This window comes from Vipera ursinii (genome assembly GCF_947247035.1).
Source record: "Vipera ursinii genome assembly, chromosome: 7".
Classification (NCBI taxonomy): domain Eukaryota; kingdom Metazoa; phylum Chordata; class Lepidosauria; order Squamata; family Viperidae; genus Vipera; species Vipera ursinii.
Window position 1 is genome coordinate 72,205,569 of NC_139521.1, and position 18,717 is coordinate 72,224,285.

Sequence of the window (18,717 nt, forward strand, 5' to 3'; positions counted from 1 at the left end):
ATTTTTTTTACTGCGGGCACACTGGCACACATTAAAAATGAAATTCTGTTGCCTGCTCTCAAAGGTAAGTGTATATCTACCCATGCACACACACACGGCACACTTATACACATGATGTGTGTGTGTGTATAATGGGTTGGTTTCTGAACATTTTGTTACCAGCCTAGGTAACATCATTATTCCCTTATAAACAGAAGAGCATTGACACAAATATCCCCTAAACGCCACTGAAGATGTTACCTAGCCTGGTCATGAGACGTTCAGAAACCAACCCACAAGCTCAGAGAACGAACTTGCACACACACACACACACACACACACACACACACACACACACACGTATATGTGTATGTATAGGTATATGTATAGATGTGTGTGTATACAAACAACACACACACACCCCTATACCTATACCCACATATAAGGTAAAGGTAAAGGTTCCCCCGCACATGTGTGCTAGTCGTTTCCAACTCTAGGGGCCAGTGCTCATCTCCGTTTCAAAGCCGAAGAGCCAGCGCTTGTCCGAGGATGTCTCCATGGTCATGTGGCTGGCATGACTAGACGCCAAAGGCGCACGGAACGCTGTTACCTTCCCACCGTAGTCGTCCCTATTTTTCTACTTGCATTTTTACATGCTTTCGAATTGCTAGGTTGGCAGAAGCTGGGACGAGTAACAGGCGCTCACTCTGTTACGCGGCACTCGGGATTCGACCCGCCAGACTGCTGATAACTTCTGATCGACAAGCTCAGCGTCCTAACCCACTCAGCCACCGCGTCTCTTATATATATATATATATACACATATATATATACATATATATATATATATACATATACATATACATATACATATACATATACATATATACATATACACATTAATCCCTGTCCGTTTTGAACACATAGCAGAAAGAGGAAGCTTGACAGTTGACAAGGTTATTACTGTATAGAACAAAACTGACTGGATCAGGATGTTCTTTTTCGGATACCATGAAGCCCACCCCCCCACCCCCGTCCTCCCAGAAGATAACAAGGAAAAGAGGTTGTGAAGAGGATGTGTATAGCGTCCCGGACAATCCTACGGATCCTGGTCAAGCATCGCTTTTAACGTGCCATGTCCTGCATAGAATAGGTTATTTTAACCTTTTTTTAATGCTTTTATGTTGTAAGCTGCCCAGAGACGTTGGCAGGTAAATTTCATGACCGATAAATAAATAATACCTCCCCAAAGGTTGGTTTGTCGTAACGTCCAATGCTCGCCAACCCACCAGTTGTAAGTTGAGGACTCCCTGTGTTGATATTTTTAATGTGGGTGGGTGGGGTGTCACGGGGTTACCTATAAAGGAAGGGAAGATACATTCTTTTGACAAAGCTGCCTTTGGTAGGAAACCAGCTGATTGGTTCAAAAAGTGAGGACTGCCTTTATTCACGTTTCAATGTAGGACTCTGGATCCTAACCGTGGTTTCCGGAGAAATTATGTCCTTCCTCTAATGCTGAAATACTGCTTGGACGAGGCTGTTATGTAGCTGGAGAGAGAGAGAGAGGAGGTTTGTCTGGGAAATACTTTCCGTAGATAATGACCCCAGTATCAAGTTTTGCTGTTTTTAAATAAAATGCGGTGCTTGCGATCCTTAACGAGCGATAATGAAATTTGATGAAGTTTTCGGTTTTGGTCTCCATTAGGCCTGGAAATAAAATCGACAAAATGAAACCCGCTGGTAATGTTGCGTGGCGTTCATTACTTCCAAATGCTGAATTGAGGGGGGGGGGGAAGAGCGGGGAGAAAAAAAAAACCCAGCAGCATATTGACTCAGTTGTGCTTAGTTGTGGCACTCCAGACACGGAGACTTTTTGACTTGTGACAATTTTGGCCAAAGCAAAATCTTCTCAAGAACACACGTTCCATCCTCTGTTGCTGGGAAAATCCTTTCTGATTGATTTCTCCATCCTTTTGTGCATACACAGCTCCACAATTGTGCAGAACTGTAATTTACTTTTGAGAAACTATTTCAGGTCACAGAAATGGATACTCATGTAGTCGCCCACGGCCAGACCCTAAAAGCGGACTTACAAGCCAGATCTGACAGTTCCAGTGCCCACCCAACCCCCCCCCCCATGGTTAGGTGACCACATTATTTATTTAGCGTATGGCTGGTCACACACAGAATTAAAAGCACTTCATATTTACAAGTTAGAACAGTTAAAACAATTTTTTTTAAAAAAAGAAGCAATTATAAAACCTAAGAGGAAAACAGAAATAACATTTCAGAGTTTAATGTCGAGTTTGGAGATCCAGTCAGTAGCTGCCGTTGTTACGCAGAGGAAGTCCTTAAAATCTCCTGGGTATCTTCTATCACTATATGCTGGATAGTCTGTCGGGGAGCCCCGCAATCACATTGTGCTGAAGGTGTCTTTCCCCATTTATACAGAGAATCGGCACACAACCCATGAGTCGTTCTAATTCTATTGTATGTCACCCATATGTGTTGGGGTAGATTAAATCCTGGAGGTATACTATTAGGATTAATATGCTCGGAAATATCTTGGGAGGTATAGCTACTCCATGCTTCCATCCACTTTTGTATAGTGCTCTGATGTTTGGCCAGCAGTTTAAGCGCTGTGAGGAGTGGTGGATTTCTTGACTTTAATCGACATCTTTGTGTCCATCACACCATCCTCCTATTTTCCCCACAATAACAAACTTGAGAGGTGGGTTGGGCTGAGAAAGAGAGAGGGGCTGGCCCAAAGTTGCTCAGTTGGCTTTCATGCCTAAAGTGGGAGTAGAACTCACTGTCTCCTAGTGATTGATTCACGCAGCCAACTTTCATGACTAAAGCAGGACTAGAACTCACTGTGATTGGCCCAAAGTCACCTAACTGGCTTTCCTATCTAAGGCAGGACTAGAACTCGCTGTCTCCTGCTGATTGGCCCAAAGTCAAAAAACTGGCTTTCCAGGCTAAGGCAGGACATGAACTCATGATCTCCCATTTTGTAGTCTGGTGTCTTAACCACTAGACCAATATCTTACAGAATACCTTATAGAATGATATTCTTAGAAAATGAAATTATGGATAGTTGTAACCCATTGCTATTTTTAAAAGTGTTTTAGATCTGCATCAGATCAAAGTGACTTGGTGAATAGCAGAGGATAACAACAACAAAAACCTATATCATTTTTGCCAACCTTCTGTGGGCTTGGATACTAAGCAAGAAGGGACTTACGGTAATTAACATTGGGATGAGAGACCACAAGATTTTAGTCTGTTGTCTACATATATATATGTAGGTCAGTGCTCATCTCTGTTTCAAAGCCGAAGAGCCAGCACTTGTCCGAGGACGTCTCTGAAGTCATGTGGCCGGCAAAGGCGCACGGAACACTGTTACCTTCCCACCATAGTGGTCCCTATTTTTCTACTTGCATTTTTTATGTGCTTTCGAACTGCTAGGTTGGCAGAAGCTGGGACGAGTAACAGGCACTCACTCTCTTACGCGGCACTCGGGATTTGACCCACCAAACTGCCGACCATCTGATCGACAAGCTCAGCATCCTAACGCACTGAGCCACCGCGTCTCTTATATTTATATTTATAATTATATTATTTATATTTATATTATTTATATTTATAATATTTATATTTATAACATTTATATTTATATTTATATTTATATTTATATTTATATTTATATTTATATTTATATTTATATTTATATTTATATTTATATTTATATTTATATTTATATTTATACTTATATTTATATGTATGTATATGTGTGTTTCTGGCAGACATTTCCACTATGGTAGGTAATGTTGGAGGAAAAGTCTTCATCATGGATCAGTCCAAGCCGGGAATAAACAACATGGCGACTACTTTAGAAAGAAGGTTGCAGTTTATTGAAGAGGAGAGCCAGACAGAAAATTCCTCTGAAAGAAAAGAGAGAGAGAGCACATGTAGGGAGTGTGTTTTATACCCTCTGGGGCCTTTGTTTGGATTTGTTGCCTGTTCCTGTTTGAGGCTTTGTATTTCCTGTGTCATGTATTCTGACCTGAGTCTGGGTGTACCCTTTGGCATCCATGGGTTAATCCTATTATGTCCTGTCTCAAAGTTTGGTTGGGGTATGTAGATTTTAATGGTCTTCCTAAGCTTCTAGCTGGAGGGCTCCAACCTTCCTGAATGGATTATTACAGCTGCATTTCTATAGAGCTGGTTTCTGCTTGGGGGAGGGAGACTTGGGGCTGTTAAGAAAAAACTGGGGGCTTCCGGTTCGCGTGTGCGGCGCTTCTGGATGTGCAGGAACAGTCTGCTTCCTGCCGTCCATTTCTTTCTTTTTTAGAAGACCCTGAAAATGGTCAAAAATCACCCTGGAGGTGCAATCACCAAGAGGAGGCCTTCCCTGCAATCGCGGAAGGGCGGCAGCCCTCTGCTGGAATCCGGGATCATCTCCTTTGGCTCAAAGAAGAAGAGACTGGCCATAAAGATGGCCGATCACTAAGCCGCTCCCTGCCGAAAACCAAAAGCACTACCTAGCACTAAGAAGCAATCTGGAGGACCTGGGTGAGCTTTTACCTTTCCTATTCTCTCAACCATTTTCCTGTGGGACTTTCCTGAAAATCTCCTTCCCCATTTTTTGAGAAAATGGCAAAGATCTACTTTGGGAACAAATCTTAAAGCTTCAAAGCTACAAAAGAAACTCAATTAATTCAGCTAAGAAATTAAGCTATTTCATCTGTATTTACTAAAAAGCTTCTATTTGTTGCTGGGGATTCACTATCCTACCTTCTCTCTAAGCTGTGAATTAAGGAAAAAAAATTGGACTAATCCTACAAAAGTTCTATATTAATTTGGAAAACAAAAAAGAAAAGAAAATTCTTACATTGCATGTTATATATTACTGATGACATCTTGTGGCGAAACGTGGTACAGCAAGTAAATTTCCTTTTTCTGTTGTGAGAGCTGATTGAATAACAGAGCTGTCCTTGACACTATGCTTAAAGTTAAGTGTGGGAACACCTGGCACTGAATACAACTCTTCAGGAGGTGGAAAATCTTTGACTATTATTAAAATAGCCTCCATGGAAGATTTAACTGCAAACAACAACGAAATGGATGAATACATCCCACCACTTGATTATAAACTGATACTGGACACGATTTTGGCAATGACAGAGCAAATTAAAGCCAAACTGCAAGAAAAATCTGACAACGTAAAGCCACCAAATCAAATTTTGACTTTAAATGAGGAAAAGACAATCCAAAACCAAATAGAAGAAGTGGAAACTAACACTAAAATAGGAGATTTCAAAGAATAACAAAAGCAACCTACCGAAAACCTTAAAGTCCAAACTTTAATGGCAACTACAAAACCTGCAACCCAAAAAGCAAAAGCGCCTGAAGAAAGCAACACCAAGAGTGAAGACAATAAAGGCCTTTAAATACACTATATTGAGAATTCAATTAATCAAATGACAACCATAATACCAGCTACTGCTTTCTACCTAACCCAGACAGAATTGGAAGAACAAAAAAAATTGACTGACTTAATGACAACTATATTATATCAACCATCAAAAACTGAATTATCAAAGCAAAAACACAATGGTTACAAAGGGGACATCTTCCTTGCAAAACTGACATTTGGATACACTCCCTGGATTCAAATAAGGGGTGTAGGAAGAAAGGAAGATACATTGGAGAATTTAAAGATCCCAAGAGGGAAACATGATTGGCACAAAAGGAAGGCAAGAGTTAGGTTTAAAAAACTGAGCTTGTTTCTCTTTTGGGGTTCCTAAATATAGACTATAAAAATATCTTTCTATGGATGAAGGGGAATCTCTAAAAAATATAACTGATTTTACATTTAGCTTTTAGATCTGTAAAGGAAAACAAAAGCAAGCTTTTAAAATATAACTGAACTATATTATAGAACTTGGAATAGCATTGTAATAATTGATGTACGGTCAAAATGACTTATAGAATATTCAGTGGTTACTTTTGAACTATAGTAGAGAATCTAGAATTTTATATATAAAAGATAGTATTTTAATAATTGTTGAACAGTTAAGACAAAAATATAATTCTAATAATTGGTGATTTGTTAAGATGAAAACTAGACTTTAATGGTAAAACATAAGAATGTTTTGTAATGAACAAGCTTTTTTCTGTATACTATAGGCTATTGAGCCTTGGTGGAGCAGTGGGCTAATGCCTCCTTAAGTAACACCAGCTGCCTGCAATTAGTGCAGGTTCGAGTCCCACCAGGCTCAAGGTTGACTCAGCCTTCCATCCTTCCGAGGTAGGTAAAATGAGGACCCAGATTGTTGGGGGCAATTAAGCTGACTTTGTAATAATGCCACTTGGGGTGTGTGTGAAAGCCCTAATAAGCAGGCATATACATAGAATGAAGGCTATTGCTAAGCACATTGGTTTGTGCTTAAATTGTAAGCCGCCCTGAGTCTTCGGAGAAGGGCGGGATATAAATGGGATTAAAATAAAAAAAAAAATCTAGAATATCCTATTGCAATTAGATAAAATTTAAAAACAGGATATTGATATGCATTAGTGAAAATATATTTTGAATTTTATTAATTGACTAGGTTACGACTAGAAGTGTACTAACTTGCTTATTTTGACTATGTAATAACTAAGGGAATTAGAGAGGGCATCTCTGTTGATGGAACCTGAACTATTTACAACTGGTCATTTCTTATTTTAACTACCCAACCACCATATTGTTTCACAAATACATGTATATGTAAATGTTAAAAAATCAATAAAACTTGTATATATATAAAAAAGAAAAAACCGGGCATGCTTTTCTGCCTCTTTAAGATCCTTTGAGGAAATATTTTTTCCTGCCCTTTTAATATTTCCATCTCTTGGGGGCTGACTTCCCACAGTAACATAGTCAGTGCTAGAAGGGGAGGGGGTGTTGTGAGGAAGAGGAGGAGGAGGACTGTGGGGTCCTTGGTGCTCTCTGAGCTTGGTGGTTTTCTTGCAGACTTTTCATTACCAAACTAGCTAACATCATAAGTGCTGGAAGGGAATGGGGCTTGCAGGGAGGAGGAGGAGGATGGTGGCGTCTCTAGTGCTCTCTGAGCTGGGTTGTTTTCTGGCAGACGTTTCATGACCCCACAAATGTCAGATATTGGACCAGTATACGCCCTCAGGTTACAGTCGGATCTACAGTTTGATATTGGACCCTGAAGTCACACTGAGGGGTGATCAGGTAGGGTGATCACACTGCTAGTGATCCAGAATTTCAAAATCTGATCTTTTCGATACAAAGGCTGCAATGAGCTTTTTCCAGCACTAGAGGGCAGCATATACTATGGGGGAAAAAAGCAGAGGGACGCTTGCATAAAATGGTTTATATTTCAATAAAAACACTAATATTCTGGATCAAGAAAGTGCAACCTTTTGTGACAGAAAGGGGCAAATGTAACATCCTGATGAATATGAGGACCAAATAAGCAAGGGTTCAATGGATTTCTTCAGACACTCTGTGTGTGTGTGTGTGTTTGTGTGTGTGTGTGTGTGTGTGTGTGTGCGTGCGTGTGTGTGCTGGCAGGTAATATATACAATGCAAAGAATTCAGTGCACAGCCGAGGAGACGCAGGCCTGTGTGTGTGTGTGTTGTTGTTTTAATTGTATAATTACCTCTCTAGGGCAGCCATTCTCAACCCTTTTGCCCAGAAGGAATTCTTGAGAATAAGGTTCAGCTCTGCAGGAAAATACAAAAAAGATTTTTCACAATGGAATTCCACTCTAATAACTGCAAAGTGTCAGACCAGCCACCGAGTTGCGATGTGTAAGACTTCTCTGTGAAGCTCAGCATTTGCACAGTGCACAAAGTTTTAAAAAGTGTATAGGAGGTTAGCACTGCGACCCCCTTCACTGAATGAAATATTTTGGGGAATATTCAAAAAGGCAGGCTAGAATATTTCCCCTAAAGGAAAGATGGAGGAAAAAAAATCTTAACAAAGGCAGAAAGCAACCCCAGTCTCCCTGCTGTGGGGAAAAAAATCCTTAAGCAAAAAGGCCAGTCATTAGGAGATTTTGAATGGATATTTAGAAAGACTGGGCCAATCTATCCATAAACAAAACTCCTTCAGCCCCCACAGCTGATAGGATTAAGAATTTACATCACACACCCCACAAATTCTAAGGACAGGACATAATAGGATTAACCCACTGCCATTGATGCAAGGGTCACTATGTTGTACAAATCCCTAGAGCAGGGGTGTCAAACTCAATTTCATTGAGGGCCGCATCAGCATTGCAGTTGCCCTCAAGGGGCCGGGTGGGTATAGTCAGGGTGGGCGTGGCCTACTGGGTGGGTGTGGCTAGAGTGCGTATGGCCTACTGGGTGGGCGTGGCCAGCTCTACATCGTTCGCATCAAGGGTGCCTATAGGGGCCTGGGCAGGAGTGGGACAGATCTGAGGGTCTTTGGCAGAAGGAGGGTCTCTGGGCCAGGGCCAAGGCAGTGGGGGCCATTCCCTCATTGTTTCCAGGATGGCTTCGGGGGCCACATGAAACCACTTTGCGGGCCGGATCTGGCCCCCGGGCCTTGTGTTTGACATGTCTGCCCTAGAGTATCTCATTCAGAACCCTATAAAGATCCATCCACTCACTCCAAAAGATGCTTTTTCATGAGGCAACTGGACTTTCTTGTTTTTCTTTGAAGACATTTCACTTCTCATCTAAGAAGCTTCCTCAACTCTGACCGGATGGTGGTGAATGGAAGGATTTATACTCCTTGCAGGCAGCTGGTCGTTTGCATTGGGTTGCCTGAGTGGTGCGAATGTGTGTGGAGCCTTCTTAGAACTGTGGAAAGGACTGTGTTGTAGACTGGAGATAGGTGATGTCAAATCCCTCCCCCTCTGTTGACATCATCTATCTCCAGTCTACAACACGGTCCTTTCAGCAGTTCCAAGAAGGCTCCACACCCATTTGCACTACTCAGGTGACCCTGAAGACACAGGTAAACCTCCAAGTGGCCTCAATGACTCTCTAAAAGAAGGCAAATGACCAGCCGTCTGCAAGGAGTATAAATCTTTCCATTCCTCAGCATCCAGCCACAGCTGAAGAAGCTTCTTGGATGTGAAGCGAAAAGTGTTCAAAGAAAAACAAGAAAGTCCAGTTGCTTCATGAAAAAGCATCTTTGGGATAACTATGGCCTGGATGACTGAGAATCTCCATAGACATCCACTCTCTCAGCCATTTTTTCAGCTGTCCCAGAACCACATGCTGTTGCTGGTTCTGCTCTTTAATAAACAAGAACCTTCTTTCCTAAGCAGCCTCCATTTTATTTCCAGCATTTTACTCCCGGCTTGGAACTGGACCCGATTTTGCTTTCAACAAGTGTTTATTATTTTTCAATAAGAGCATCTGGTGGAACCCAAGAATTGGGCAGAAATCCAGCTGAGAAAGGCTGGGTACCCTTGATGCGGTACGGAATGGGGTAGAATTTCTATGAAATCCCACTCCAATGAATGTTTGTGATGCAACGGTCCAACTTTAAAAAAATGCATAAGAAAAAGACCTTCATCGGCTATGAAAAGGCAAGGATTTCTGAAAATAACCTACACAAAGAACCTTTAAACGAAACAGGCACTTGACACATGTGTGGGCTTCAGCAAAATGGGGAACAAAATTATACATGCGGGGGACAACCAGCACCAACACATGTAGCAGATTTTTCATAACTATTTCTTATTTTTAAAATCAGAAATGGGAGGAAAATGTGCTTTAAAATAAGAGCTCAGAATAGGTTGAGGTATCTAGCCCAGCGTTTTTCAACCTTAGCCACATTAAGATGGGTGGACTTCAACTCCCAGAATTCCCCAGCCAGCAAGAATTCTGGGAGTTGAAGTCCACCAGTGTTTTTCAATCTTACCCACTTTAAGATGGGTGGACTTCAACTCCCAGAATTCCCCAGCAAGCAAGAATTCTGGGAGTTGAAGTCCACCAATCTTAAAATTGCCAAGGTTGAGAAAGACTGGTTTAGCCACTGAGGCAGACATTATTCAGGCTGATTCTGGACTGAGAGCTAAACCATCTTGTGTCAAACTGTTTTTGAGATTTTGAGAAGGGATAGCACAACACAGAACCTCCAACCAGATTATTGCAGGCTGAAATCTGCAGCCCTCTTAATAAAAAGCACATTTCCCCAATCTTCTGACCCAACTAACTATATCTTCCTTTCTCTTAACATTACTTTTTTTTGTTCTTGTGTCCTATCAGCCTTTTGTGTTCTCTTTTTTTTTCTTCCTTTCCTGCATTTGCTGCTGAGCTTTCATCTCTGGCCAGGAGACATTGTTGTGCCTGGTTAGAATTCTGCTTTTAGCTGTTACTGTATAATTATATTGTGGCTTCTTTTTTGTTTTTGTTTTGATGGCATTATTTCCTGGGTTTGATGTTGCCAAACAAATGGCTTGTGACCATGCCAAAAAGCATGGTTGTTTATTATATATAAGTATTGGGGGCCAATAGGTAAAGGTAAAGTTTCCCCCGCACATGCGTGCTAGTCGTTTCCGACTCTAGGGGCCGGTGCTCATCTCCGTTTCAAAGCCGAAGAGCCAGCGCTTGTCCGAGGACGTCTCCGTGGTCATGTGGCCGGCATGACTAGACGCCAAAGGTGCACGGAACGCTGTTACCTTCCCACCGTAGTGGTCCCTATTTTTCTACTTGCATTTTTACATGCTTTCAAACTGCTAGGTTGGCAGAAGCTGGGACGAGTAACAGGCGCTCACTCTGTTACGCGGCACTCGGGATTCGACCCGCCAAACTGCCGACCTTCTGATCGAGAAGCTCAGTGTCCTAACCCACTGAGCCACCGCGTCCCTGGGGGCCAATACTTATATACAATAAAACTGTAGCAGAAGAAATGACAGTAAGTAAAAACCTGTGGAGATGGTTACCAGCATCAAATTCCTGAGTGTGCAGCTAAGGAGTAGGCTGGCTTGGTTGCTCAACAGCGAGACACTGGTGAAGCGGGCACACCAGGGTCTGCATTTTCTGTGTCACATGAGAAAAGCTCATCTTCCTTCCCCTGTCCTGACCACTTTCTACCGGGGGACGATCGAGACCATCCTGTCATACAGCATCACAGTCTGGTTTGGAAGCATCCCTGCTTCGGACAGGAAGGCACTGCAGAGAGTGGTGAGGACGGCAGAAATGATCATGGGCAGTTCCCTCCCTCCCATCCAGGATGTGGCACAGAAGCGTTGCTTGAGCCACCTGTCTGAAATTGCATAGAGTCTCCTCCCTGAGCAAGGGGACGGACCTCCAAGGTCCTTCCCAAGTCTGCTATTCTGTTATAAATACCAAGCACCTGAATTTTGATCACATGATCATGGGGATGCTGTGACAGTCATTAGACTGAGGGAAAGTCATAAGTCACATTTTCTGTGCTGCTGTAACATTGAACCCTCACTAAATGAACAGGTTGTATGCCGAAGACTACCTGTATAAAATCATTTGTGGAGTTGTAAGGTATTCCCAAAGGTGCTTTTTTCCCCCAAAAGGCAACTGGACTTTGTTTTTCCTTGAATACTGCATTCTAACTGCTTGTTCTGTCCCAGCCTACGTGAGTCCTGGTTATGCTCACAAGGAAAAACCCATCTTCCAAGAAAAAAACATAAAACAACCCCTTTTATTATCCACAGACCTGAGTCAATGTCCAAGGCAAACAAACACGGTCCACAGAAACTCGATCCTCAACACGAACGGTTGCCTTTGGCAGCCAGCACCTCCCACACCTCCCCTTTTATAATTCAGCCAAGGCGTGGCTTCCTAATGCCTTCTCCTTTGCCTTGGAGCCACCCCATTTCATCCCTCTGTCTTACTCGCTTCTCTTGCTGGCACTTTCGTGCATCCTGGATTTGTTCCAACTGTTCTTCATCACTGTCCAACTCAGGCTCCCAGCACAGCTGTGTCTCAGCCTGAGCACGAGTAGAGGGGCCAGGCTCCTCATCTGACTGTAAGTCTTGGAGCTCCTCAGAGCCTTCCTCTGACTCTGATGTCACTCCAGGCCCCTCCTCCTCCTCCTCATCTGATTCCTCAGACTCAGCTGCCGGATCCACTGGCTGGTGTGGAATCACAACACCGCTGCACCACCACAGAGATGGTTAGATAGTGTCATTGATGTGATGAACATGAATTTGGGCAAACTCCGGGAGACAGTGGAGGACAGGGGGACTTGGGGTGATGTGGCCCATGGGGTTAGTAAGTGTTGGACACAGCTTAGTGACAGTTCAACTCTCTCAGCAGTTCCATTCATTTCACCATCTCTTATCCCCTGTAGGAAATACAATCCTTACATCTCTGCGTATCAGAGCCTTGTGGCTTTTGCCACACGTGACACCCAAGTCCCATATTTTCTTTCAATCGGTTTGCCGGTCAAACCTAGAAGGAAAACTTCTGATTTCATGCCTATATTTACCTTGAAGAATTTTCTGCATTAAGATATGGATCTGGTTCCAGCTTTTCTAACTTAGCTGACCTTGGATTTCCATCAAATACATCCCTGGAGGCCTTGAGTAGTTTTGCCAAATCACATCCTACCGGAAAAAAGTCACGCTGAATAATGATCCTTTGCAAGATCCTAACGGAGTAAAAATTGGCAGCTTGAAGCAACCTCAAGCTCCCACCAGGCTGAAAAACAACAACAACAAACAACAAAAAGGAGTACAATTCAAAGGTCTATGAAGATTCTCAGTTATCCAGGTCATGGCTGTTCCCAAAGTGCTTTTTGTGGATTGTAAAGCAGCAGGAAGTGCTATTGCTGCCATTCGACTGCCCACCCCCCCTACCCCCGCGCTATCACACAAGCTGCCAGCCCTGCTTTTCCCCTGCTAAGCCTTCCCCAGCCCCCCCCCCATGCCAGAATCTGTGCCGGCCTTGCTCCTCCTCCCCTCTTTTGTTTGAGTTGCCAGCCAAGCTGTTGTGGGAAGTCAGCTCCCCCCCCCCCGCGAAAGAAATATTTTGGGGAATATTAAAAGGCAGAATATTATATTTCCTCGAAGGATTTCAAAGGCAGAAACCAACCCCCTCCCCACAAGGTCTGCAGAAATGCAGATGTGATAATCTTGTCAGAAAGATTGGAGTCAGGAAACTGGGATTAGGAAGAAAGATCCCTAGAATCAATAATCCCTCGCACCAAAAAATCCAACACCCATCAGCCACAGCCCCAGGGAAGCAGGATATGACCTTTGGGATGTAATAGGATTAACCCACCACCTCAGAATACCAGAACGGCAGACTCAGGTCAAAGTTCATGCCACAGGAACAACTCCAAACAAAAGCCCAAGGAGGTATAAAAACCCACCCCCTACTACAGACATGTCAAACACAAGGCCCGGGGGCCGGATCCGGCCCGCGAAGTGGTTTCATGTGGCCCACAAAACCATCCTGGAAACAGTGAGGGAACGGCCCCCACTGCCTTGGCCCTGGCCCAGAGACCCTCCTCCTGCCAGAGACCCTCAGATCTGTCCCACTCCTGCCCAGGCCCCCATAGGCACCCTTGATGCGAACGATGCAGAGCTGGCCACGCCCACCCAGTAGGCCATACTCACTCTAGCCACGCCCACCCAGTAGGCCATGCCCACCCAGGCCACACCCACCCGGCCCCCTGAGGGCAACCGCAATGCTGATGCGGCCCTCAATGAAATTGAGTTTGACACCCCTGCCCTACTACATGTGGTCAGTTTTCCCCAGAGCCATCTTTCTGTTTGGCTCTGCTTTTTAATAAACCTTTTTTTTTCCTAAAGCAGTCTCCATTTTTTTTTATTCCCGGCTTGGGCTGGACCCTGAAGATTTTTTCTCTTCTGTACCTGTGCATTTCAGGTTATTTTTTGTCTAAATGTAGAACTTTAGTTTTCTTTCCTGAAGCCTTTTGATATACAGACAGGTGTAGTGTTTGTTCGGTCAGGTACGAAGCAAATGGTCTGCCTGCACGTTTATTTTCAGTTAAAAAAAACACGAGTAAAAATGAACGGGAGAGGAATCATGCCGTAAAGTGATCCAGGAGTCTTTGGCTCTGTTCAAAGACTTTGAAGTTTGGCGTTGTAAATACTTAGCTGGTGTGCATGTATTTAAAAGAGCGAGGTATTTAAAAGAGTGAGGAAAACTAATTCCTCCATTGGTTTGTGGTTTTGACCTCGTCTTTACGGCTCCGGAAATGTTAGAGGCTTTTGATCCATTTTAATCACAGCACTTTGATGCTCTTGAGCCATGGCATGTAGTTCCAGCCATCCACTGATGATGGAAAAAGCAAAAAAAGAAAAAAAAGTGATGTTGCAATCTTTTTAGAGCCGGCTCCTGCAATTAAGGTGATTTATAGCCCAGCTTACTTGATCCAGCCAGGGAGATGTTGACATGTGAGTAATTAATCTCAGCCCTGAAAGACGTTTAATTTAATTTTTCTGGGTGGTCCCAAGACTGAGACCCGTTTCTCTTTCTTTAGATGGATGAAGTCAATTAAATCTTCTTTTAAGGCTTCTGTTGGGACACCTTCCTATTCCTTTCCTGGGTGGTCTTTTGTACCAACTCGTAGGATAATGATGTTAGAAATGCACACAGAGTCATTTATTCTTGGGAAGACTGATTCCTTCTGCTTTTCGGCATACAACAATGTAGCACACATGCAAATGGCTGGGGTTGTTTATTATTTTTTTCAACCTTCCTTCCTTCCTTCCATCCTTCCTTCCTTCCTTCCTTCCTTCCTTCCTTCCTTCCTTCCTTCCTTCCTTCCTTCCTTCCTCTGTCTATATATGTATATGTATATGTATACTGTATATATCCTTTCCTTCTTTTCTTCCATCTATCTATCTATCTATCTATCTATCTATCTATCTATCTATCTATCTATCTATCTATAGGGACGCGGTGGCTCAGTGGGTTAGGATACTGAGCTTGTCGGTCAAAAGATCGGCAGTTTGGCGGGTCGAATCCCGAGTGCTGCGTACCAGAGTGAGCGCCTGTTACTCGTCCCAGCTTCTGCCAACCTAGCAGTTCGAAAGCACGTAAAAATGCAAGTAGAAAAATAGGGACCACTACGGTGGGAAGGTAACAGCGTTCCGTGTGCCTTTGGCGTCTAGTCATGCCGGCCACATGACCACGGAGATGTCCTCAGACAAGCGCTGGCTCTTCAGCTTTGAAACAGAGATGACCACCGGCCCCTAGAGTTGGAAACAACTAGCACGCATATGCAGGGGAACCTTTACCTTTACTTGTGTGTGTGTGTGTGTGTGTGTGTGTGTGTGTATCCTTTCTTTCCTTCCTTCCTTCCTTCCTTCCTTCCTTCCTTCCTTCCTTCCTTCCTTCCTTCCTTCCTTCCTTCCTTCCTGATAAGAATGATCCAAAAGTCTGTTGTTTCTTGTCCTGGCTTCTGGTGCTTTGGAGAATAGCTTGACTCCCTCTTCTTTGTGGCAACCGCTGAGATATTGGAAGACTGCTATCCTGTCACCCCTGGTCAATGGTAGGATTCAAATATGAGAACAACTGGTTTTCTGTGTGGATGCCACTTCCAGAAGTCCATCCTGGACCTGGGCAACAAAAAAATTAGCTACTGGTTCTGCTGAACTGGTGTGAACTGGCTGAATCCCACCACTGCCCCTAGTCCTTCTCTTCAGTAAACTAGACATACCCAAGTCTTGCAATGGTTCTTCCATATGTTTTAGCTTGATGATACTATAGCTTAAGAATTTAAAAGGATGAAGAATATAAACTAGGGGAATCCTTCAAGCAGGGAAAATCCCCTTCAAATCCTAGAGAAGGCAACAGCCAGCGTGATCACCTCTATAGGAAAGGAATCCCATGGCTAAGAAAAGATCTCCAGGGATGTTTTGAACGCCACATTAGCCAGGAATTCATGCAGCTGTGTAGAAACAAGCCACCCAAAGTTAAAAATTGTTCTGCCTTCAGGTGCTTTGGAGAATAGCTTGACTCCCTCTTCTTTGGGGCAGCCCCTGAGATATTGGAAGGCTGCTATCCTGTCACCCCTGGTCCTTCTTTTCATTAAACTAGACATCCCCAACTCCAGCCACCATTCTTTATAAGTGAATGTCAGTTGAATGTTAAGATGGAACTATCTCGGGATAAGGAACCATTACTGAGAAGGTGATGGTGCCAAACGTCTGAATGTGTTCAGGCAAAGGCAAATGAGGGGTTTGTCAAGGCTGCTTAATGGATATGTTCTGTTCCAGCCTGCTACCGGCCCTGCAGAAAAGGCAGGGACAACCCCTTTACAAAAAGGCAAAAGGCTGGAAGTAAGCCCGCCAAATTTATTTACACAAAACAGATCCAAAACAGAGCAAACTGAGCAAAACAAAACACGAACCACTAAAACAGGAGGTATTCAAGTGGTTGCCTTCAGCAAACCAGCCCTCCCACACATTCCCCTTTTAAAACAGTTCAAGGCGTGGCTTCTCTCTGCCTCCTTCCGAGGTGCCCCATTGCCTTCCTCTGTTTATTCCTGATTGACTGCCTCCTGCGTTGGGCGTCCTTGAACAGGGCCAGCTGTGGGTCATCTTCATCTTCATCCACGCTGTCAGGCTCACACAGCTGGGTTTGCGTAGTAACCAGATGGGAGGGGCCTGGCTGAGAGCCCTGCGAAGCCTCAGAACTGTCCTCTGCAGGCTCTCCAAACCCCTCCTCCTCCTCCTCTGAATCGTCCGACCCAACTGCCACAGGCTGACCCTGAATCACAACAGGATATCCTTGAGCTGAGTGACAGATCGGAGGCGATTACTCAACGCCCCTGCTAAACCAGACTCTAAGGCTCTAAACAGATCAATGGGATTTCCATCCATCTTACTATGATTTATGCAAACAATACATTGCAGTCAGAATAGAGCTGGAAGGGACCTCAGAGGTCCTCCAGTCCAACCCCCCACCGCTGCTCAAGCAGGAGACCCTATGCTGTTTCAGACAAGTCCTATATTTTTAATCTTTCCCATCCTTTCAACCTGATTTTTTTGTTTGTTCTCTCTCTTCAGTTGAATGCATTTTAGAAGAGATAACCACGATGTCAGAGACATCTTGATTTTATACAGTCCAGAATACTTGGTGTTTTGAAAATATGGCATAAAATAAAGATAGATAGATAGATAGATAGATGATAGATAGATAGATAGATAGATAGATAGATAGATAGATAGATAGATAGATAGATAGATAGATAGATAGACAGACAGACAGACAGACAGACAGACAGACAGACAGACAGACGACAGACAGGCAGACAGACAGTACAATCCCAACAGCTGGCTGTGATTAGAAATTGTCCTTTTTTCAAAATGGCTGTGTGTTTTTTTTAAGAGATTTTATTAAGTTTCATTCTAAGATAAAAATGTTTCATTCTAAGATAAAAATACAGAACGAAACAAACTTTAAAAAACTAAAAGAAAGAAAGAAAAAGAAAGAAAGAAAGAAAGAAAGAAAGAAAGAAAGAAAGAAAGAAAGAAAGAAGGAAAGAAGGAAGGAAGTGAAAAAGGGTGAGGGAAAAAGTAGTGACTTCCAACTTTTTTCAGTGCAGTAAAATGCAAATAAATAAATAAAATAATATAATCTCAATCTTTTGGTTAACCTTCCACAACAATTCAAGCCATGTATAGAACAAATTCATTCTAATCATCAATGCCTAAAATCAGAGTTTGATTTTACTTCAGTTTAGAGCACAAAGTCCAGAAGTGGTTTCCATTCAGAAACTAGAGTGGATATATTCTTCCCTTTGATTAAAATAGTTAGTTTCACCATCTCTATTAACTTCCATCACCTCCACCATCTATTCTCCCGTTGTGGGAATCATTGTACCTTGCCACCTTTGTGCAAATAAAATTCTCACTTTTTGACAACCAATATAATAACAGAGTTCCACCGGGGCGCTGGGAACTATGTCCAAAAACTTTGCAAAATACATCAAGAAATTGCAGCTTCCTGCAATAACTCCAGCAAAGCTACAAAAAAAACTGCGCTACTCGGAACATCTTACATTTTAAGGAGATACCTGGTTGATACCTAGGATGCTGGCAGCAACCCGTGTCAACCATTAGTGCCAGTCAGTTTGAGTTTTCAGTTGACTGAGTTTCATGTTTTATGAATAAAAGTTTTTTATAATAATAATGTTGGATGGGACCTTAGAGGTCATCTAGTCCAACCCCCTGCTCAGGAGATTTATTTCAGAATTGCCCTTGTAGCCACCCCATTCAGTATCTCCTCTGGATATTCAATGTCCCTACTTGCCAATATACAGTATTAAAGGTAGTCCCTGACTTATAACTGTTTGTATAGTGACCGTTGGTAGTTTCGACAGCACGGGAAAAAGTGACTTATTATAACTGTTTTTCCACACTTATAACTATCGCAGCACTCCCTGTGGTCTCATGACCAAAATTCCGATGTTTGGCAAGTGGTTCATACTTATGACGGTCACAGTGTCCCGGGGTCACGTGATCCCCTTTTGCAACCTTCTGATGAGCAAAGTCGATGGGGAAGCCAGATCCACTTAACAACCGTGTTACTAACTGCAGTGATTCGCTTAACAACCGTGGCACGAATGGTCATCAAATGGGACAAAATTCACCGAACAGCTTTCTCGCTTAACGACATAAAATTCGGGCTCCATGGTGGTTGTAAGTCAAGGACTACCTGTATTGTCTTCTTCTTTTTCTTTTTCTTTCTTTCTTTCTTTCTTTTTTTTTTAAAAAAGGACAGAT